The sequence below is a fragment of the Sesamum indicum genome, linkage group LG9, assembly GCF_026168435.1.
Source record: "Sesamum indicum cultivar Baizhima isolate 11 linkage group LG9, ASM2616843v1, whole genome shotgun sequence".
In the NCBI taxonomy this organism is placed as follows: domain Eukaryota; kingdom Viridiplantae; phylum Streptophyta; class Magnoliopsida; order Lamiales; family Pedaliaceae; genus Sesamum; species Sesamum indicum.
The window spans coordinates 13,918,787-13,942,294 of record NC_142665.1 but is presented as its reverse complement, the minus strand read 5'-3'; the positions used below and the strand labels follow the sequence as shown (position 1 = coordinate 13,942,294).

At 35.2% G+C, this 23,508-nt stretch overlaps 1 long non-coding RNA gene across 35 annotated transcripts in view; it reads left to right on the top strand.

Moving 5' to 3' along the window:
• Positions 1–23,508, top strand: part of LOC105180252 (uncharacterized) — a 50,545-nt gene that overhangs the window by 5,792 nt on the left and 21,245 nt on the right. For 15 of the 35 annotated variants that reach the window (XR_016067128.1, XR_016067131.1, XR_016067130.1 and 12 more), the window contains 25 exons: positions 78–230; positions 327–441; positions 1,192–1,579; positions 2,485–2,658; positions 4,497–4,665; positions 4,776–4,927; positions 5,024–5,138; positions 5,889–6,276; positions 7,182–7,355; positions 9,197–9,365; positions 9,476–9,628; positions 9,725–9,839; positions 10,590–10,976; positions 11,882–12,055; positions 13,895–14,063; positions 14,174–14,326; positions 14,423–14,537; positions 15,288–15,674; positions 16,580–16,753; positions 18,593–18,761; positions 18,872–19,024; positions 19,121–19,235; positions 19,986–20,371; positions 21,277–21,450; positions 23,290–23,458. This is a non-coding gene — a long non-coding RNA (uncharacterized LOC105180252). Of the gene's footprint in view, positions 1–77; positions 442–1,191; positions 1,580–2,484; positions 2,659–4,496; positions 4,666–4,775; positions 4,928–5,023; positions 5,139–5,888; positions 6,277–7,181; positions 7,356–7,815; positions 7,935–9,196; positions 9,366–9,475; positions 9,840–10,589; positions 10,977–11,881; positions 12,056–12,513; positions 13,663–13,894; positions 14,064–14,173; positions 14,538–15,287; positions 15,675–16,579; positions 16,754–17,211; positions 17,331–18,592; positions 18,762–18,871; positions 19,236–19,985; positions 20,372–21,276; positions 21,451–21,908; positions 22,028–23,289; positions 23,459–23,508 lie in introns of all 35 variants that reach the window. The other 20 variants (XR_016067142.1, XR_016067152.1, XR_016067154.1 and 17 more) reach the window with 20 other exon arrangements.

The following is a 23,508-nucleotide window of genomic DNA, read 5'->3' as shown; positions in this document are numbered from 1 at the left end:
GTTTATATGTGGATGTGCTTGCATGTTTTTCATTTATCTAACACATTACTTTATCTACTTGATTTTTTCTAAAATAGCAAGGGAAGCTGTTTACAGCTGTTTCAAAAGCCGAAGGTGCTGAGATGAAAAAATATAAGAAGGAGATGAGAAGTGGGAAATGGGGAAATATACTCTAAAATCCATTGTAGGTGAAATTGACAAAAAAGTGGTTGAATTGGGATCAATTGGAGGTAGGATCTTTCGTTATTTGTGTTTCTTTCTTTCTTCTTCCTTTGGAATCCACTCACCGCCTTCAAGGCGCCTAAGCTAATTTTTCGCTTTCGTAGCTTAGGACATCTGGTCACAAGGTTTGCAGAAAAAGGGGTTACATATTGCACAACGTCAAACCCCATGGAAAGAACTATTGTATGGACTACGGTAGTTCCTAAAGAAACTTATGTGGTAATTGATCTTCCCCTATTGGTGAACGTTTTTGTGAAGATTCTCTATGTTCTCATTCATTCAATTACCATGAATGCTACTTTAATACCACTTTGCACACATATGGTGTATAAATATGTGAATTAACTAGAATTGTTCCTCTTATCTCTGCTTTCCGATTTCTCTTAAAAGTAATAGTTTTTTGGCTCTTGTATCTAGTCCTGACAGTCTGAATCCTAGTTGTGTCTACTATTATCTTTTGATGTCGAATGACAAAGGATAAAGGGGAAGAACTCATTTAAGGCTCGTTTGGTTCCCGAAAAATTGGGCAGGAGAAAGAGGATGTGGGAGTGCATTTTCAGTGTTACTTGAAAAAATAGTTCTGTTTCCAAGGAAATACGTAAGTCACTAGGATTAGATAACAGATTAATGTAATTGTGCAGCTCTAGCTTAAGTAAGAGTTAACGTAGATTACGTGTTGAACCTCATGCATCGATTGTGCAACTCACATTCCATATTTCCAACTTTTTTGGGTAAATGAATTGCAGACTTCAATATGTTTAAATGGATTATTCTGCATAATTGATTTATGTTGCTGCTGAAAGTCATTCTACAGAATTAGTGCACAAAAAATGTGCAGCAGAATCAAGTGAAATGCTGTAGTTTGCCTGTTTCGTTTGCTCCATACAATTTCTGCTACAGCAACGATTTTTTATAAGTGATAGGTTGTCTTACACTGACCTCTCTACTTTTCTCGTATTTTTTCAACAGATTTCTGAAGATGCCTTGGAGACAAGCACAAGAGAACTAGGAAGCAAATGAGGAAAAACAATATGGACAAAAGAAGAAAAAAGAAACGGAGAAAAAAAGAATATATGCGGAAAAAAAAAAGAAAGAGAAAAAAGCAATATACAGAAAAGAAAGAAGAAGAAAAAGAAACAGAAGAAAAAGGGAATATCCGCAAAAAAAAAAAAGAAAAAGAAACAGAAAAAAAGCAATATATTCCAAAAAAAAAAAGAGAAGCAAAAGAAACAAAAAAAAAAAAGCAACATCCACTCGCCAACTTGCAGTTGTTGCTGTTGATGCACATACAATTGAGTGCTTGGAAGACAATTTTTGGTGCTCGCAAGATGAAGACACAACTTCTACTGCGTGCAAGGTACTTGGTTTGTAGTTTGCTGTTTAAGTGAGATGGCTCTTAGTTAATTTATTTTGGTTATAACAAGTAGTTTCCATTAATAATATGGGAAGTGGCTTGCATAGTTATTGGTAGTCGTTTATCACCTCCACAAAGTTACTCATAATGCTTGAACAAACTAGATTTTCAAGCAAAAATAGAATCACTTTCTGTGTTTGAGCGGTTGGAACACCCCGAACACTTGTTCATGGAAACTAGTCTTATAATAACAGCGTTGCAATTGAGCACATCACAGCTGGAATTGCGTATAGTAGGCCATTTAGGCCAAAATGGAATGGAAAAGCTCGACTTATTTTTCTGTAATTCTCCACAGATATGTATTGCTTCCTAGGCTTCGAGTTTGTGTAATGCCTGGTGTAGAAACATTATTATTTACTTTATCACACGTGGAAATTATATAAATCTAAAGAGTCTCGTGCTAGTATTTCTTGAAATTCTGTTTGATAAGGATTTTATAGTATATGAAAGTTATGAGAATATGTGTTCTCCGTATGCTCGTTATTCCAATAATTGAGAGAATTCATTACCTCGTAGTCGTATTTTGTTTTGGAGGTTGCCCTAGAAGCTTCCATTCTAGGAGATTGGCTACGTCACGAAAACATTGCTGCCATCTTTTCAGTGACCATACTGAAATATGTGAGTAGTGGTGACATATTGATGGCAGCTAGGATATTTTTGGATCCTTTTGTATTCATTTGACATGCCTGTGACTCGTTTCTTTTTGTGCTATCCAAGAGAGAGAATTTTCATTGATAGGGCTTGACGCCATCTTATCACCTACCATACAAAAATATGTGAATTAATGTAAATTTATCCATTGTTTATTTTATAATCCTATTTAAATTGCTGAATTGATGATTCCTTAGGCATGTGAATACAAAGCCTGTACAATGGATTCTGTGGGTTAAATCGTCAGTCGACAAGAGAGAGATGGATGCTATACAAAAGAGAAAAAGAAGGCATATGAAACAATGAAACCAAAGAGAATATCAAAGGAGGAGATACTTCGTCTAATGGAGGAAAAGAAACAACTCAAAGAAGTAAGTCATTACTCAAAAACTGCATACTTCAGCTATATGAGTTGTTTGGCTTGTCATGTTTTTGCTCAAATGCAAGTTTTCATGATTAGCAAAAAAAGATTGCTAATTGTGTGTTATGATCTTTGTCATGAAAAATTAATATTGTAATGTTAATTTCATTATTGTGGCAAGTGGCAACTCAAGAAAAAACATATCTGTAGCGCTCGCTGGCATCTTTCAATTTCTTAAGAAAAAGTTCCATACAATAGAATCTTTCATGTTTGAACGGGCTTAGGCTTTGACTTTGGCCGTGGATGTTTAGGTTCCTTCTCTATGATTATGTATTCTCTATGTCGACAACAAGGTTTGTTGCTATTATTTAATAGACCGCGCAATTATATGTGCCTAGGCAAGTGATGCAGCATCATTTTAGGGTATTAGTGATATACTGGTGGTTGAGGCTTTTTCTTGATATGAAGGTGGTTGTCAATGATGAATAGGGAGCTATTCTAAGCAGGATGAAATCTAAACGCTTGATTGAAGACACAGCTTGATACTCAATAAAGTTCCTGCACAGTTTCTTGTAGAGAATTAGAAGGTAAAGGAATTACTCATAATATTCTTTGGGCATCACACATTCACAGGAAGTAATATGCGAAACTTAGTTAATGATCTCTAAAGCAAAGAAGGATTAGACTTTTATAATGAGCAAAAGAGAAAGCTGATTGAAAAAATGAGAGAGATAGCTGAAAAGTTGTGTCGAGAATCGAGATTGTTTCTGTAATTCTTTATTTTCCTAAAAATTCAGATATTTACAGGAGGAAGTGAGGGCATACATTATAGATGAAACCTACATTATAGTGAGCTGAAGTTGAAATGTTGTGGGAGTTTTCACTCTGATTCCATCAGTTTGGTGGGTTGAAGTGGGAAAGTCAAGGGGATAACGACCTGATACAAATTCAATTTACTCGATGAACTGGCTTAGTTGTGTTTTAACTTCCTTCACTATAAGATTTGTACAGCTTAAAAAGACTTGAAGTCGCAAATTATAACAGCAAATTATGGTTGAAGCCTCATTGGACAAGTTCCCTATGTGTAGTTACTACATGTTTCAACTCTACCACATCTTTGTGGCTGTTACTTAAATTGCCAATGCTTGGATAAAGTGTCCTCTGGATGGATCAAAGTTCTGAAGTATTTGTGTCTACAAATGAAGTAAATATAACTAATATTGGAGTCAATTAGGCTACTTCAGAAACCAATGTTCTTAACTGTAGCAGTTTTTCATGTCCTGCCAGTCCCCTTTATACTTGTTACAGTGCTTAAGTGCTTGGCCTATGTCTGACTTGTCTCCATATTTTGGTATCTCAATTTTTGAAGGAGTAAAAGGGGAGAAGGCAAGGGAAAATGCAGTCTTTTAGTCTTCTACTTTTCTGGTTGATTGTCTTCTTTCTTAATTTTCTTTTACGTTGCTCTTCTTTTCTTTTGCTGGTTTATTTACTCTGATAACTAGCTATCAATTTGCCTCACCAGTCCATCAGTTTCAGTTGTCGTAACTTAGAGTCATGCTGATCTGTGCACAAGAACTGTGATGAACATGATCTTATCTATCTTTGTCATTACTTCAGGTGACATTCACGGCCAATATAGTGATCTTTTAAGGCTTTTTTAGTATGGAGGTTTCCCTCGAATATGTTTATATATGGATGTGCTTGCATGTTTTCATTCATCTCACACATTACTTAATCTACTTGATTCTTCTAAAATAGCAAGAGAAGAATTAATGTGTGAATTAATGTAGGTTGATACATTGTTTATTATATAACTCTATTTAAATTGCTGTATTGATAATTTCTTAGGCATGTGAAGACAAAGCCTGTACAATGGATTCTGTGGGTCAAATCCTGAGTCGACAAGATAAAGATGGATGGTGTACTGAATAGAAAAAGAAGGCATATGAAACAATGAAACCAAAGAGAATATGAATCCTCACTTCGTCTTATGGAAGAAAAGAAACAACTGAAAGAAGTAAGTCATTACTTAAAAACTGCATATGAATATGTTTATATGTGGATGTGCTTGCATGTTTTTCATTTATCTAACACATTACTTTATCTACTTGATTTTTTCTAAAATAGCAAGGGAAGCTGTTTACAGCTGTTTCAAAAGCCGAAGGTGCTGAGATGAAAAAATATAAGCAGGAGATGAGAAGTGGGAAATGGGGAAATATACTCTAAAATCCATTGTAGGTGAAATTGACAAAAAAGTGGTTAATTGGGATCAATTGCATGTAGGATCTTTCGTTATTTGTGTTGCTTTCTTTCTTCTTCCTTTGGAATCCACTCACCGCCTTCAAGGCGCCTAAGCTAATTTTTCGCTTTCGTAGCTTAGGACATCTGGTCACAAGGTTTGCAGAAAAAGGGGTTACATATTGCACAACGTCAAACCCCATGGAAAGAACTATTGTATGGACTACGGTAGTTCCTAAAGAAACTTATGTGGTAATTGATCTTCCCCTATTGGTGAACGTTTTTGTGAAGATTCTCTATGTTCTCATTCATTCAATTACCATGAATGCTACTTTAATACCACTTTGCACACATATGGTGTATAAATATGTGAATTAACTAGAATTGTTCCTCTTATCTCTGTTTTCCGATTTCTCTTAAAAGTAATAGTTTTTTGGCTCTTGTATCTAGTCCTGACAGTCTGAATACTAGTTGTGTCTACTATTATCTTTTGATGTCGAATGACAAAGGATAAAGGGGAAGAACTCATTTAAGGCTCGTTTGGTTCCCGAAAAATTGGGCAGGAGAAAGAGGATGTGGGAGTGCATTTTCAGTGTTACTTGAAAAAATAGTTCTGTTTCCAAGGAAATACGTAAGTCACTAGGATTAGATAACAGATTAATGTAATTGTGCAGCTCTAGCTTAAGTAAGAGTTAACGTAGATTACGTGTTGAACCTCATGCATCGATTGTGCAACTCACATTCCATATTTCCAACTTTTTTGGGTAAATGAATTGCAGACTTCAATATGTTTAAATGGATTATTCTGCATAATTGATTTCTGTTGCTGCTGAAAGTCATTCTACAGAATTAGTGCACAAAAAATGTGCAGCAGAATCAAGTGAAATGCTGTAGTTTGCCTGTTTCGTTTGCTCCATACAATTTCTGCTACAGCAACGATTTTTTATAAGTGATAGGTTGTCTTACACTGACCTCTCTACTTTTCTCGTATTTTTTCAACAGATTTCTGAAGATGCCTTGGAGACAAGCACAAGAGAACTAGGAAGCAAATGAGGAAAAACAATATGGACAAAAGAAGAAAAAAGAAACGGAGAAAAAAAGAATATATGCGGAAAAAAAAAAGAAAGAGAAAAAAGCAATATACAGAAAAGAAAGAAGAAGAAAAAGAAACAGAAGAAAAAGGGAATATCCGCAAAAAAAAAAAAGAAAAAGAAACAGAAAAAAAGCAATATATTCCAAAAAAAAAAAGAGAAGCAAAAGAAACAAAAAAAAAAAAGCAACATCCACTCGCCAACTTGCAGTTGTTGCTGTTGATGCACATACAATTGAGTGCTTGGAAGACAATTTTTGGTGCTCGCAAGATGAAGACACAACTTCTACTGCGTGCAAGGTACTTGGTTTGTAGTTTGCTGTTTAAGTGAGATGGCTCTTAGTTAATTTATTTTGGTTATAACAAGTAGTTTCCATTAATAATATGGGAAGTGGCTTGCATAGTTATTGGTAGTCGTTTATCACCTCCACAAAGTTACTCATAATGCTTGAACAAACTAGATTTTCAAGCAAAAATAGAATCACTTTCTGTGTTTGAGCGGTTGGAACACCCCGAACACTTGTTCATGGAAACTAGTCTTATAATAACAGCGTTGCAATTGAGCACATCACAGCTGGAATTGCGTATAGTAGGCCATTTAGGCCAAAATGGAATGGAAAAGCTCGACTTATTTTTCTGTAATTCTCCACAGATATGTATTGCTTCCTAGGCTTCGAGTTTGTGTAATGCCTGGTGTAGAAACATTATTATTTACTTTATCACACGTGGAAATTATATAAATCTAAAGAGTCTCGTGCTAGTATTTCTTGAAATTCTGTTTGATAAGGATTTTATAGTATATGAAAGTTATGAGAATATGTGTTCTCCGTATGCTCGTTATTCCAATAATTGAGAGAATTCATTACCTCGTAGTCGTATTTTGTTTTGGAGGTTGCCCTAGAAGCTTCCATTCTAGGAGATTGGCTACGTCACGAAAACATTGCTGCCATCTTTTCAGTGACCATACTGAAATATGTGAGTAGTGGTGACATATTGATGGCAGCTAGGATATTTTTGGATCCTTTTGTATTCATTTGACATGCCTGTGACTCGTTTCTTTTTGTGCTATCCAAGAGAGAGAATTTTCATTGATAGGGCTTGACGCCATCTTATCACCTACCATACTAAAATATGTGAATTAATGTAAATTTATCCATTGTTTATTTTATAATCCTATTTAAATTGCTGAATTGATGATTCCTTAGGCATGTGAATACAAAGCCTGTACAATGGATTCTGTGGGTTAAATCGTCAGTCGACAAGAGAGAGATGGATGCTATACAAAAGAGAAAAAGAAGGCATATGAAACAATGAAACCAAAGAGAATATCAAAGGAGGAGATACTTCGTCTAATGGAGGAAAAGAAACAACTCAAAGAAGTAAGTCATTACTCAAAAACTGCATACTTCAGCTATATGAGTTGTTTGGCTTGTCATGTTTTTGCTCAAATGCAAGTTTTCATGATTAGCAAAAAAAGATTGCTAATTGTGTGTTATGATCTTTGTCATGAAAAATTAATATTGTAATGTTAATTTCATTATTGTGGCAAGTGGCAACTCAAGAAAAAACATATCTGTAGCGCTCGCTGGCATCTTTCAATTTCTTAAGAAAAAGTTCCATACAATAGAATCTTTCATGTTTGAACGGGCTTAGGCTTTGACTTTGGCCGTGGATGTTTAGGTTCCTTCTCTATGATTATGTATTCTCTATGTCGACAACAAGGTTTGTTGCTATTATTTAATAGACCGCGCAATTATATGTGCCTAGGCAAGTGATGCAGCATCATTTTTTAGGGTATTAGTGATATACTGGTGGTTGAGGCTTTTTCTTGATATGAAGGTGGTTGTCAATGATGAATAGGGAGCTATTCTAAGCAGGATGAAATCTGAACGCTTGATTGAAGACACAGCTTGATACTCAATAGAGTTCCTGCACAGTTTCTTGTAGAGAATTAGAAGGTAAAGGAATTACTCATAATATTCTTTGGGCATCACACATTCACAGGAAGTAATATGCGAAACTTAGTTAATGATCTCTAAAGCAAAGAAGGATTAGACTTTTATAATGAGCAAAAGAGAAAGCTGATTGAAAAAATGAGAGAGATAGCTGAAAAGTTGTGTCGAGAATCGAGATTGTTTCTGTAATTCTTTATTTTCCTAAAAATTCAGATATTTACAGGAGGAAGTGAGGGCATACATTATAGATGAAACCTACATTATAGTGAGCTGAAGTTGAAATGTTGTGGGAGTTTTCACTCTGATTCCATCAGTTTGGTGGGTTGAAGTGGGAAAGTCAAGGGGATAACGACCTGATACAAATTCAATTTACTCGATGAACTGGCTTAGTTGTGTTTTAACTTCCTTCACTATAAGATTTGTACAGCTTAAAAAGACTTGAAGTCGCAAATTATAACAGCAAATTATGGTTGAAGCCTCATTGGACAAGTTCCCTATGTGTAGTTACTACATGTTTCAACTCTACCACATCTTTGTGGCTGTTACTTAAATTGCCAATGCTTGGATAAAGTGTCCTCTGGATGGATCAAAGTTCTGAAGTATTTGTGTCTACAAATGAAGTAAATATAACTAATATTGGAGTCAATTAGGCTACTTCAGAAACCAATGTTCTTAACTGTAGCAGTTTTTCATGTCCTGCCAGTCCCCTTTATACTTGTTACAGTGCTTAAGTGCTTGGCCTATGTCTGACTTGTCTCCATATTTTGGTATCTCAATTTTTGAAGGAGTAAAAGGGGAGAAGGCAAGGGAAAATGCAGTCTTTTAGTCTTCTACTTTTCTGGTTGATTGTCTTCTTTCTTAATTTTCTTTTACGTTGCTCTTCTTTTCTTTTGCTGGTTTATTTACTCTGATAACTAGCTATCAATTTGCCTCACCAGTCCATCAGTTTCAGTTGTCGTAACTTAGAGTCATGCTGATCTGTGCACAAGAACTGTGATGAACATGATCTTATCTATCTTTGTCATTACTTCAGGTGACATTCACGGCCAATATAGTGATCTTTTAAGGCTTTTTTAGTATGGAGGTTTCCCTCGAATATGTTTATATATGGATGTGCTTGCATGTTTTTCATTCATCTCACACATTACTTAATCTACTTGATTCTTCTAAAATAGCAAGAGAAGAATTGATGTGTGAATTAATGTAGGTTGATACATTGTTTCTTATATAACCCTATTTAAATTGCTGTATTGATGATTCCTTAGGCATGTGAAGACAAAGCCTGTACAATGGATTCTGTGGGTCAAATCCTGAGTCGACAAGATAAAGATGGATGGTGTACTGAATAGAAAATGAAGGCATATGAAACAATGAAACCAAAGAGAATATGAATCCTCACTTCGTCTTATGGAAGAAAAGAAACAACTGAAAGAAGTAAGTCATTACTTAAAAACTGCATATGAATATGTTTATATGTGGATGTGCTTGCATGTTTTTCATTTATCTAACACATTACTTTATCTACTTGATTTTTTCTAAAATAGCAAGGGAAGCTGTTTACAGCTGTTTCAAAAGCCGAAGGTGCTGAGATGAAAAAATATAAGAAGGAGATGAGAAGTGGGAAATGGGGAAATATACTCTAAAATCCATTGTAGGTGAAATTGACAAAAAAGTGGTTGAATTGGGATCAATTGGAGGTAGGATCTTTCGTTATTTGTGTTTCTTTCTTTCTTCTTCCTTTGGAATCCACTCACCGCCTTCAAGGCGCCTAAGCTAATTTTTCGCTTTCGTAGCTTAGGACATCTGGTCACAAGGTTTGCAGAAAAAGGGGTTACATATTGCACAACGTCAAACCCCATGGAAAGAACTATTGTATGGACTACGGTAGTTCCTAAAGAAACTTATGTGGTAATTGATCTTCCCCTATTGGTGAACGTTTTTGTGAAGATTCTCTATGTTCTCATTCATTCAATTACCATGAATGCTACTTTAATACCACTTTGCACACATATGGTGTATAAATATGTGAATTAACTAGAATTGTTCCTCTTATCTCTGTTTTCCGATTTCTCTTAAAAGTAATAGTTTTTTGGCTCTTGTATCTAGTCCTGACAGTCTGAATACTAGTTGTGTCTACTATTATCTTTTGATGTCGAATGACAAAGGATAAAGGGGAAGAACTCATTTAAGGCTCGTTTGGTTCCCGAAAAATTGGGCAGGAGAAAGAGGATGTGGGAGTGCATTTTCAGTGTTACTTGAAAAAATAGTTCTGTTTCCAAGGAAATACGTAAGTCACTAGGATTAGATAACAAATTAATGTAATTGTGCAGCTCTAGCTTAAGTAAGAGTTAACGTAGATTACGTGTTGAACCTCATGCATCGATTGTGCAACTCACATTCCATATTTCCAACTTTTTTGGGTAAATGAATTGCAGACTTCAATATGTTTAAATGGATTATTCTGCATAATTGATTTCTGTTGCTGCTGAAAGTCATTCTACAGAATTAGTGCACAAAAAATGTGCAGCAGAATCAAGTGAAATGCTGTAGTTTGCCTGTTTCGTTTGCTCCATACAATTTCTGCTACAGCAACGATTTTTTATAAGTGATAGGTTGTCTTACACTGACCTCTCTACTTTTCTCGTATTTTTTCAACAGATTTCTGAAGATGCCTTGGAGACAAGCACAAGAGAACTAGGAAGCAAATGAGGAAAAACAATATGGACAAAAGAAGAAAAAAGAAACGGAGAAAAAAAGAATATATGCGGAAAAAAAAAAGAAAGAGAGAAAAGCAATATACAGAAAAGAAAGAAGAAGAAAAAGAAACAGAAGAAAAAGGGAATATCCGCAAAAAAAAAGAAAAAGAAACAGAAAAAAAGCAATATATTCAAAAAAAAAAAAAAGAGAAGCAAAAGAAACAAAAAAAATAAAGCAACATCCACTCGCCAACTTGCAGTTGTTGCTGTTGATGCACATACAATTGAGTGCTTGGAAGACAATTTTTGGTGCTCGCAAGATGAAGACACAACTGCTACTGCATGCAAGGTACTTGGTTTGTAGTTTGCTGTTTAAGTGAGATGGCTCTTAGTTAATTTATTTTGGTTATAACAAGTAGTTTCCATTAATAATATGGGAAGTGGCTTGCATAGTTGTTGGTAGTCGTTTATCACCTCCACAAAGTTACTCATAATGCTTGAACAAACTAGATTTTCAAGCAAAAATAGAATCACTTTCTGTGTTTGAGGGGTTGGAACACCCCGAACACTTGTTCATGGAAACTAGTCTTATAATAACAGCGTTGCAATTGAGCACATCACAGCTGGAATTGCGTATAGTAGGCCATTTAGGCCAAAATGGAATGGAAAAGCTCGACTTATTTTTCTGTAATTCTCCACAGATATGTATTGCTTCCTAGGCTTCGAGTTTGTGTAATGCCTGGTGTAGAAACATTATTATTTACTTTATCACACGTGGAAATTATATAAATCTAAAGAGTCTCGTGCTAGTATTTCTTGAAATTCTGTTTGATAAGGATTTTATAGTATATGAAAGCTATGAGAATATGTGTTCTCCGTATGCTCGTTATTCCAATAATTGAGAGAATTCATTACCTCGTAGTCGTATTTTGTTTTGGAGGTTGCCCTAGAAGCTTCCATTCTAGGAGATTGGCTACGTCACGAAAACATTGCTGCCATCTTTTCAGTGACCATACTGAAATATGTGAGTAGTGGTGACATATTGATGGCAGCTAGGATATTTTTGGATCCTTTTGTATTCATTTGACATGCCTGTGACTCGTTTCTTTTTGTGCTATCCAAGAGAGAGAATTTTCAGTGATAGGGCTTGACGCCATCTTATCACCTACCATACTAAAATATGTGAATTAATGTAAATTTATCCATTGTTTATTTTATAATCCTATTTAAATTGCTGAATTGATGATTCCTTAGGCATGTGAATACAAAGCCTGTACAATGGATTCTGTGGGTTAAATCGTCAGTCGACAAGAGAAAGATGGATGCTATACAAAAGAGAAAAAGAAGGCATATGAAACAATGAAACCAAAGAGAATATCAAAGGAGGAGATACTTCGTCTAATGGAGGAAAAGAAACAACTCAAAGAAGTAAGTAATTACTCAAAAACTGCATACTTCAGCTATATGAGTTGTTTGGCTTGTCATGTTTTTGCTCAAATGCAAGTTTTCATGATTAGCAAAAAAAGATTGCTAATTGTGTGTTATGATCTTTGTCATGAAAAATTAATATTGTAATGTTAATTTCATTATTGTGGCAAGTGGCAACTCAAGAAAAAACATATCTGTAGCGCTCGCTGGCATCTTTCAATTTCTTAAGAAAAAGTTCCATACAATAGAATCTTTCATGTTTGAACGGGCTTAGGCTTTGACTTTGGCCGTGGATGTTTAGGTTCCTTCTCTATGATTATGTATTCTCTATGTCGACAACAAGGTTTGTTGCTATTATTTAATAGACCGCGCAATTATATGTGCCTAGGCAAGTGATGCAGCATCATTTTAGGGTATTAGTGATATACTGGTGGTTGAGGCTTTTTCTTGATATGAAGGTGGTTGTCAATGATGAATAGGGAGCTATTCTAAGCAGGATGAAATCTGAACGCTTGATTGAAGACACAGCTTGATACTCAATAGAGTTCCTGCACAGTTTCTTGTAGAGAATTAGAAGGTAAAGGAATTACTCATAATATTCTTTGGGCATCACACATTCACAGGAAGTAATATGCGAAACTTAGTTAATGATCTCTAAAGCAAAGAAGGATTAGACTTTTATAATGAGCAAAAGAGAAAGCTGATTGAAAAAATGAGAGAGATAGCTGAAAAGTTGTGTCGAGAATCGAGATTGTTTCTGTAATTCTTTATTTTCCTAAAAATTCAGATATTTACAGGAGGAAGTGAGGGCATACATTATAGATGAAACCTACATTATAGTGAGCTGAAGTTGAAATGTTGTGGGAGTTTTCACTCTGATTCCATCAGTTTGGTGGGTTGAAGTGGGAAAGTCAAGGGGATAACGACCTGATACAAATTCAATTTACTCGATGAACTGGCTTAGTTGTGTTTTAACTTCCTTCACTATAAGATTTGTACAGCTTAAAAAGACTTGAAGTCGCAAATTATAACAGCAAATTATGGTTGAAGCCTCATTGGACAAGTTCCCTATGTGTAGTTACTACATGTTTCAACTCTACCACATCTTTGTGGCTGTTACTTAAATTGCCAATGCTTGGATAAAGTGTCCTCTGGATGGATCAAAGTTCTGAAGTATTTGTGTCTACAAATGAAGTAAATATAACTAATATTGGAGTCAATTAGGCTACTTCAGAAACCAATGTTCTTAACTGTAGCAGTTTTTCATGTCCTGCCAGTCCCCTTTATACTTGTTACAGTGCTTAAGTGCTTGGCCTATGTCTGACTTGTCTCCATATTTTGGTATCTCAATTTTTGAAGGAGTAAAAGGGGAGAAGGCAAGGGAAAATGCAGTCTTTTAGTCTTCTACTTTTCTGGTTGATTGTCTTCTTTCTTAATTTTCTTTTACGTTGCTCTTCTTTTCTTTTGCTGGTTTATTTACTCTGATAACTAGCTATCAATTTGCCTCACCAGTCCATCAGTTTCAGTTGTCGTAACTTAGAGTCATGCTGATCTGTGCACAAGAACTGTGATGAACATGATCTTATCTATCTTTGTCATTACTTCAGGTGACATTCACGGCCAATATAGTGATCTTTTAAGGCTTTTTTAGTATGGAGGTTTCCCTCGAATATGTTTATATATGGATGTGCTTGCATGTTTTTCATTCATCTCACACATTACTTAATCTACTTGATTCTTCTAAAATAGCAAGAGAAGAATTGATGTGTGAATTAATGTAGGTTGATACATTGTTTCTTATATAACCCTATTTAAATTGCTGTATTGATGATTCCTTAGGCATGTGAAGACAAAGCCTGTACAATGGATTCTGTGGGTCAAATCCTGAGTCGACAAGATAAAGATGGATGGTGTACTGAATAGAAAATGAAGGCATATGAAACAATGAAACCAAAGAGAATATGAATCCTCACTTCGTCTTATGGAAGAAAAGAAACAACTGAAAGAAGTAAGTCATTACTTAAAAACTGCATATGAATATGTTTATATGTGGATGTGCTTGCATGTTTTTCATTTATCTAACACATTACTTTATCTACTTGATTTTTTCTAAAATAGCAAGGGAAGCTGTTTACAGCTGTTTCAAAAGCCGAAGGTGCTGAGATGAAAAAATATAAGAAGGAGATGAGAAGTGGGAAATGGGGAAATATACTCTAAAATCCATTGTAGGTGAAATTGACAAAAAAGTGGTTGAATTGGGATCAATTGGAGGTAGGATCTTTCGTTATTTGTGTTTCTTTCTTTCTTCTTCCTTTGGAATCCACTCACCGCCTTCAAGGCGCCTAAGCTAATTTTTCGCTTTCGTAGCTTAGGACATCTGGTCACAAGGTTTGCAGAAAAAGGGGTTACATATTGCACAACGTCAAACCCCATGGAAAGAACTATTGTATGGACTACGGTAGTTCCTAAAGAAACTTATGTGGTAATTGATCTTCCCCTATTGGTGAACGTTTTTGTGAAGATTCTCTATGTTCTCATTCATTCAATTACCATGAATGCTACTTTAATACCACTTTGCACACATATGGTGTATAAATATGTGAATTAACTAGAATTGTTCCTCTTATCTCTGTTTTCCGATTTCTCTTAAAAGTAATAGTTTTTTGGCTCTTGTATCTAGTCCTGACAGTCTGAATACTAGTTGTGTCTACTATTATCTTTTGATGTCGAATGACAAAGGATAAAGGGGAAGAACTCATTTAAGGCTCGTTTGGTTCCCGAAAAATTGGGCAGGAGAAAGAGGATGTGGGAGTGCATTTTCAGTGTTACTTGAAAAAATAGTTCTGTTTCCAAGGAAATACGTAAGTCACTAGGATTAGATAACAAATTAATGTAATTGTGCAGCTCTAGCTTAAGTAAGAGTTAACGTAGATTACGTGTTGAACCTCATGCATCGATTGTGCAACTCACATTCCATATTTCCAACTTTTTTGGGTAAATGAATTGCAGACTTCAATATGTTTAAATGGATTATTCTGCATAATTGATTTCTGTTGCTGCTGAAAGTCATTCTACAGAATTAGTGCACAAAAAATGTGCAGCAGAATCAAGTGAAATGCTGTAGTTTGCCTGTTTCGTTTGCTCCATACAATTTCTGCTACAGCAACGATTTTTTATAAGTGATAGGTTGTCTTACACTGACCTCTCTACTTTTCTCGTATTTTTTCAACAGATTTCTGAAGATGCCTTGGAGACAAGCACAAGAGAACTAGGAAGCAAATGAGGAAAAACAATATGGACAAAAGAAGAAAAAAGAAACGGAGAAAAAAAGAATATATGCGGAAAAAAAAAAGAAAGAGAGAAAAGCAATATACAGAAAAGAAAGAAGAAGAAAAAGAAACAGAAGAAAAAGGGAATATCCGCAAAAAAAAAGAAAAAGAAACAGAAAAAAAGCAATATATTCAAAAAAAAAAAAAAGAGAAGCAAAAGAAACAAAAAAAATAAAGCAACATCCACTCGCCAACTTGCAGTTGTTGCTGTTGATGCACATACAATTGAGTGCTTGGAAGACAATTTTTGGTGCTCGCAAGATGAAGACACAACTGCTACTGCATGCAAGGTACTTGGTTTGTAGTTTGCTGTTTAAGTGAGATGGCTCTTAGTTAATTTATTTTGGTTATAACAAGTAGTTTCCATTAATAATATGGGAAGTGGCTTGCATAGTTGTTGGTAGTCGTTTATCACCTCCACAAAGTTACTCATAATGCTTGAACAAACTAGATTTTCAAGCAAAAATAGAATCACTTTCTGTGTTTGAGGGGTTGGAACACCCCGAACACTTGTTCATGGAAACTAGTCTTATAATAACAGCGTTGCAATTGAGCACATCACAGCTGGAATTGCGTATAGTAGGCCATTTAGGCCAAAATGGAATGGAAAAGCTCGACTTATTTTTCTGTAATTCTCCACAGATATGTATTGCTTCCTAGGCTTCGAGTTTGTGTAATGCCTGGTGTAGAAACATTATTATTTACTTTATCACACGTGGAAATTATATAAATCTAAAGAGTCTCGTGCTAGTATTTCTTGAAATTCTGTTTGATAAGGATTTTATAGTATATGAAAGCTATGAGAATATGTGTTCTCCGTATGCTCGTTATTCCAATAATTGAGAGAATTCATTACCTCGTAGTCGTATTTTGTTTTGGAGGTTGCCCTAGAAGCTTCCATTCTAGGAGATTGGCTACGTCACGAAAACATTGCTGCCATCTTTTCAGTGACCATACTGAAATATGTGAGTAGTGGTGACATATTGATGGCAGCTAGGATATTTTTGGATCCTTTTGTATTCATTTGACATGCCTGTGACTCGTTTCTTTTTGTGCTATCCAAGAGAGAGAATTTTCAGTGATAGGGCTTGACGCCATCTTATCACCTACCATACTAAAATATGTGAATTAATGTAAATTTATCCATTGTTTATTTTATAATCCTATTTAAATTGCTGAATTGATGATTCCTTAGGCATGTGAATACAAAGCCTGTACAATGGATTCTGTGGGTTAAATCGTCAGTCGACAAGAGAAAGATGGATGCTATACAAAAGAGAAAAAGAAGGCATATGAAACAATGAAACCAAAGAGAATATCAAAGGAGGAGATACTTCGTCTAATGGAGGAAAAGAAACAACTCAAAGAAGTAAGTCATTACTCAAAAACTGCATACTTCAGCTATATGAGTTGTTTGGCTTGTCATGTTTTTGCTCAAATGCAAGTTTTCATGATTAGCAAAAAAAAATTGCTAATTGTGTGTTATGATCTTTGTCATGAAAAATTAATATTGTAATGTTAATTTCATTATTGTGGCAAGTGGCAACTCAAGAAAAAACATATCTGTAGCGCTCGCTGGCATCTTTCAATTTCTTAAGAAAAAGTTCCATACAATAGAATCTTTCATGTTTGAACGGGCTTAGGCTTTGACTTTGGCCGTGGATGTTTAGGTTCCTTCTCTATGATTATGTATTCTCTATGTCGACAACAAGGTTTGTTGCTATTATTTAATAGACCGCGCAATTATATGTGCCTAGGCAAGTGATGCAGCATCATTTTAGGGTATTAGTGATATACTGGTGGTTGAGGCTTTTTCTTGATATGAAGGTGGTTGTCAATGATGAATAGGGAGCTATTCTAAGCAGGATGAAATCTGAACGCTTGATTGAAGACACAGCTTGATACTCAATAGAGTTCCTGCACAGTTTCTTGTAGAGAATTAGAAGGTAAAGGAATTACTCATAATATTCTTTGGGCATCACACATTCACAGGAAGTAATATGCGAAACTTAGTTAATGATCTCTAAAGCAAAGAAGGATTAGACTTTTATAATGAGCAAAAGAGAAAGCTGATTGAAAAAATGAGAGAGATAGCTGAAAAGTTGTGTCGAGAATCGAGATTGTTTCTGTAATTCTTTATTTTCCTAAAAATTCAGATATTTACAGGAGGAAGTGAGGGCATACATTATAGATGAAACCTACATTATAGTGAGCTGAAGTTGAAATGTTGTGGGAGTTTTCACTCTGATTCCATCAGTTTGGTGGGTTGAAGTGGGAAAGTCAAGGGGATAACGACCTGATACAAATTCAATTTACTCGATGAACTGGCTTAGTTGTGTTTTAACTTCCTTCACTATAAGATTTGTACAGCTTAAAAAGACTTGAAGTCGCAAATTATAACAGCAAATTATGGTTGAAGCCTCATTGGACAAGTTCCCTATGTGTAGTTACTACATGTTTCAACTCTACCACATCTTTGTGGCTGTTACTTAAATTGCCAATGCTTGGATAAAGTGTCCTCTGGATGGATCAAAGTTCTGAAGTATTTGTGTCTACAAATGAAGTAAATATAACTAATATTGGAGTCAATTAGGCTACTTCAGAAACCAATGTTCTTAACTGTAGCAGTTTTTCATGTCCTGCCAGTCCCCTTTATACTTGTTACAGTGCTTAAGTGCTTGGCCTATGTCTGACTTGTCTCCATATTTTGGTATCTCAATTTTTGAAGGAGTAAAAGGGGAGAAGGCAAGGGAAAATGCAGTCTTTTAGTCTTCTACTTTTCTGGTTGATTGTCTTCTTTCTTAATTTTCTTTTACGTTGCTCTTCTTTTCTTTTGCTGGTTTATTTACTCTGATAACTAGCTATCAATTTGCCTCACCAGTCCATCAGTTTCAGTTGTCGTAACTTAGAGTCATGCTGATCTGTGCACAAGAACTGTGATGAACATGATCTTATCTATCTTTGTCATTACTTCAGGTGACATTCACGGCCAATATAGTGATCTTTTAAGGCTTTTTTAGTATGGAGGTTTCCCTCGAATATGTTTATATATGGATGTGCTTGCATGTTTTTCATTCATCTCACACATTACTTAATCTACTTGATTCTTCTAAAATAGCAAGAGAAGAATTGATGTGTGAATTAATGTAGGTTGATACATTGTTTCTTATATAACCCTATTTAAATTGCTGTATTGATGATTCCTTAGGCATGTGAAGACAAAGCCTGTACAATGGATTCTGTGGGTCAAATCCTGAGTCGACAAGATAAAGATGGATGGTGTACTGAATAGAAAAAGAAGGCATATGAAACAATGAAACCAAAGAGAATATGAATCCTCACTTCGTCTTATGGAAGAAAAGAAACAACTGAAAGAAGTAAGTCATTACTTAAAAACTGCATATGAATATGTTTATATGTGGATGTGCTTGCATGTTTTTCATTTATCTAACACATTACTTTATCTACTTGATTTTTTCTAAAATAGCAAGGGAAGCTGTTTACAGCTGTTTCAAAAGCCGAAGGTGCTGAGATGAAAAAATATAAGAAGGAGATGAGAAGTGGGAAATGGGGAAATATACTCTAAAATCCATTGTAGGTGAAATTGACAAAAAAGTGGTTGAATTGGGATCAATTGGAGGTAGGATCTTTCGTTATTTGTGTTTCTTTCTTTCTTCTTCCTTTGGAATCCACTCACCGCCTTCAAGGCGCCTAAGCTAATTTTTCGCTTTCGTAGCTTAGGACATCTGGTCACAAGGTTTGCAGAAAAAGGGGTTACATATTGCACAACGTCAAACCCCATGGAAAGAACTATTGTATGGACTACGGTAGTTCCTAAAGAAACTTATGTGGTAATTGATCTTCCCCTATTGGTGAACGTTTTTGTGAAGATTCTCTATGTTCTCATTCATTCAATTACCATGAATGCTACTTTAATACCACTTTGCACACATATGGTGTATAAATATGTGAATTAACTAGAATTGTTCCTCTTATCTCTGTTTTCCGATTTCTCTTAAAAGTAATAGTTTTTTGGCTCTTGTATCTAGTCCTGACAGTCTGAATACTAGTTGTGTCTACTATTATCTTTTGATGTCGAATGACAAAGGATAAAGGGGAAGAACTCATTTAAGGCTCGTTTGGTTCCCGAAAAATTGGGCAGGAGAAAGAGGATGTGGGAGTGCATTTTCAGTGTTACTTGAAAAAATAGTTCTGTTTCCAAGGAAATACGTAAGTCACTAGGATTAGATAACAAATTAATGTAATTGTGCAGCTCTAGCTTAAGTAAGAGTTAACGTAGATTACGTGTTGAACCTCATGCATCGATTGTGCAACTCACATTCCATATTTCCAACTTTTTTGGGTAAATGAATTGCAGACTTCAATATGTTTAAATGGATTATTCTGCATAATTGATTTCTGTTGCTGCTGAAAGTCATTCTACAGAATTAGTGCACAAAAAATGTGCAGCAGAATCAAGTGAAATGCTGTAGTTTGCCTGTTTCGTTTGCTCCATACAATTTCTGCTACAGCAACGATTTTTTATAAGTGATAGGTTGTCTTACACTGACCTCTCTACTTTTCTCGTATTTTTTCAACAGATTTCTGAAGATGCCTTGGAGACAAGCACAAGAGAACTAGGAAGCAAATGAGGAAAAACAATATGGACAAAAGAAGAAAAAAGAAACGGAGAAAAAAAGAATATATGCGGAAAAAAAAAAGAAAGAGAAAAAAGCAATATACAGAAAAGAAAGAAGAAGAAAAAGAAACAGAAGAAAAAGGGAATATCCGCAAAAAAAAAAAGAAAAAGAAACAAAAAAAAAGCAATATATTCAAAAAAAAAAAGAGAAGCAAAAGAAACAAAAAAAAAAAAGCAACATCCACTCGCCAACTTGCAGTTGTTGCTGTTGATGCACATACAATTGAGTGCTTGGAAGACAATTTTTGGTGCTCGCAAGATGAAGACACAACTGCTACTGCATGCAAGGTACTTGGTTTGTAGTTTGCTGTTTAAGTGAGATGGCTCTTAGTTAATTTATTTTGGTTATAACAAGTAGTTTCCATTAATAATATGGGAAGTGGCTTGCATAGTTGTTGGTAGTCATTTATCACCTCCACAAAGTTACTCATAATGCTTGAACAAACTAGATTTTCAAGCAAAAATAGAATCACTTTCTGTGTTTGAGGGGTTGGAACACCCCGAACACTTGTTCATGGAAACTAGTCTTATAATAACAGCGTTGCAATTGAGCACATCACAGCTGGAATTGCGTATAGTAGGCCATTTAGGCCAAAATGGAATGGAAAAGCTCGACTTATTTTTCTGTAATTCTCCACAGATATGTATTGCTTCCTAGGCTTCGAGTTTGTGTAATGCCTGGTGTAGAAACATTATTATTTACTTTATCACACGTGGAAATTATATAAATCTAAAGAGTCTCGTGCTAGTATTTCTTGAAATTCTGTTTGATAAGGATTTTATAGTATATGAAAGCTATGAGAATATGTGTTCTCCGTATGCTCGTTATTCCAATAATTGAGAGAATTCATTACCTCGTAGTCGTATTTTGTTTTGGAGGTTGCCCTAGAAGCTTCCATTCTAGGAGATTGGCTACGTCACGAAAACATTGCTGCCATCTTTTCAGTGACCATACTGAAATATGTGAGTAGTGGTGACATATTGATGGCAGCTAGGATATTTTTGGATCCTTTTGTATTCATTTGACATGCCTGTGACTCGTTTCTTTTTGTGCTATCCAAGAGAGAGAATTTTCATTATTAGGGCTTGACGCCATCTTATCACCTACCATACTAAAATATGTGAATTAATGTAAATTTATCCATTGTTTATTTTATAATCCTATTTAAATTGCTGAATTGATGATTCCTTAGGCATGTGAATACAAAGCCTGTACAATGGATTCTGTGGGTTAAATCGTCAGTCGACAAGAGAAAGATGGATGCTATACAAAAGAGAAAAAGAAGGCATATGAAACAATGAAACCAAAGAGAATATCAAAGGAGGAGATACTTCGTCTAATGGAGGAAAAGAAACAACTCAAAGAAGTAAGTCATTACTCAAAAACTGCATACTTCAGCTATATGAGTTGTTTGGCTTGTCATGTTTTTGCTCAAATGCAAGTTTTCATGATTAGCAAAAAAAGATTGCTAATTGTGTGTTATGATCTTTGTCATGAAAAATTAATATTGTAATGTTAATTTCATTATTGTGGCAAGTGGCAACTCAAGAAAAAACATATCTGTAGCGCTCGCTGGCATCTTTCAATTTCTTAAGAAAAAGTTCCATACAATAGAATCTTTCATGTTTGAACGGGCTTAGGCTTTGACTTTGGCCGTGGATGTTTAGGTTCCTTCTCTATGATTATGTATTCTCTATGTCGACAACAAGGTTTGTTGCTATTATTTAATAGACCGCGCAATTATATGTGCCTAGGCAAGTGATGCAGCATCATTTTAGGGTATTAGTGATATACTGGTGGTTGAGGCTTTTTCTTGATATGAAGGTGGTTGTCAATGATGAATAGGGAGCTATTCTAAGCAGGATGAAATCTGAACGCTTGATTGAAGACACAGCTTGATACTCAATAGAGTTCCTGCACAGTTTCTTGTAGAGAATTAGAAGGTAAAGGAATTACTCATAATATTCTTTGGGCATCACACATTCACAGGAAGTAATATGCGAAACTTAGTTAATGATCTCTAAAGCAAAGAAGGATTAGACTTTTATAATGAGCAAAAGAGAAAGCTGATTGAAAAAATGAGAGAGATAGCTGAAAAGTTGTGTCGAGAATCGAGATTGTTTCTGTAATTCTTTATTTTCCTAAAAATTCAGATATTTACAGGAGGAAGTGAGGGCATACATTATAGATGAAACCTACATTATAGTGAGCTGAAGTTGAAATGTTGTGGGAGTTTTCACTCTGATTCCATCAGTTTGGTGGGTTGAAGTGGGAAAGTCAAGGGGATAACGACCTGATACAAATTCAATTTACTCGATGAACTGGCTTAGTTGTGTTTTAACTTCCTTCACTATAAGATTTGTACAGCTTAAAAAGACTTGAAGTCGCAAATTATAACAGCAAATTATGGTTGAAGCCTCATTGGACAAGTTCCCTATGTGTAGTTACTACATGTTTCAACTCTACCACATCTTTGTGGCTGTTACTTAAATTGCCAATGCTTGGATAAAGTGTCCTCTGGATGGATCAAAGTTCTGAAGTATTTGTGTCTACAAATGAAGTAAATATAACTAATATTGGAGTCAATTAGGCTACTTCAGAAACCAATGTTCTTAACTGTAGCAGTTTTTCATGTCCTGCCAGTCCCCTTTATACTTGTTACAGTGCTTAAGTGCTTGGCCTATGTCTGACTTGTCTCCATATTTTGGTATCTCAATTTTTGAAGGAGTAAAAGGGGAGAAGGCAAGGGAAAATGCAGTCTTTTAGTCTTCTACTTTTCTGGTTGATTGTCTTCTTTCTTAATTTTCTTTTACGTTGCTCTTCTTTTCTTTTGCTGGTTTATTTACTCTGATAACTAGCTATCAATTTGCCTCACCAGTCCATCAGTTTCAGTTGTCGTAACTTAGAGTCATGCTGATCTGTGCACAAGAACTGTGATGAACATGATCTTATCTATCTTTGTCATTACTTCAGGTGACATTCACGGCCAATATAGTGATCTTTTAAGGCTTTTTTAGTATGGAGGTTTCCCTCGAATACGTTTATATATGGATGTGCTTGCATGTTTTTCATTCATCTCACACATTACTTAATCTACTTGATTCTTCTAAAATAGCAAGAGAAGAATTGATGTGTGAATTAATGTAGGTTGATACATTGTTTCTTATATAACCCTATTTAAATTGCTGTATTGATGATTCCTTAGGCATGTGAAGACAAAGCCTGTACAATGGATTCTGTGGGTCAAATCCTGAGTCGACAAGATAAAGATGGATGGTGTACTGAATAGAAAAAGAAGGCATATGAAACAATGAAACCAAAGAGAATATGAATCCTCACTTCGTCTTATGGAAGAAAAGAAACAACTGAAAGAAGTAAGTCATTACTTAAAAACTGCATATGAATATGTTTATATGTGGATGTG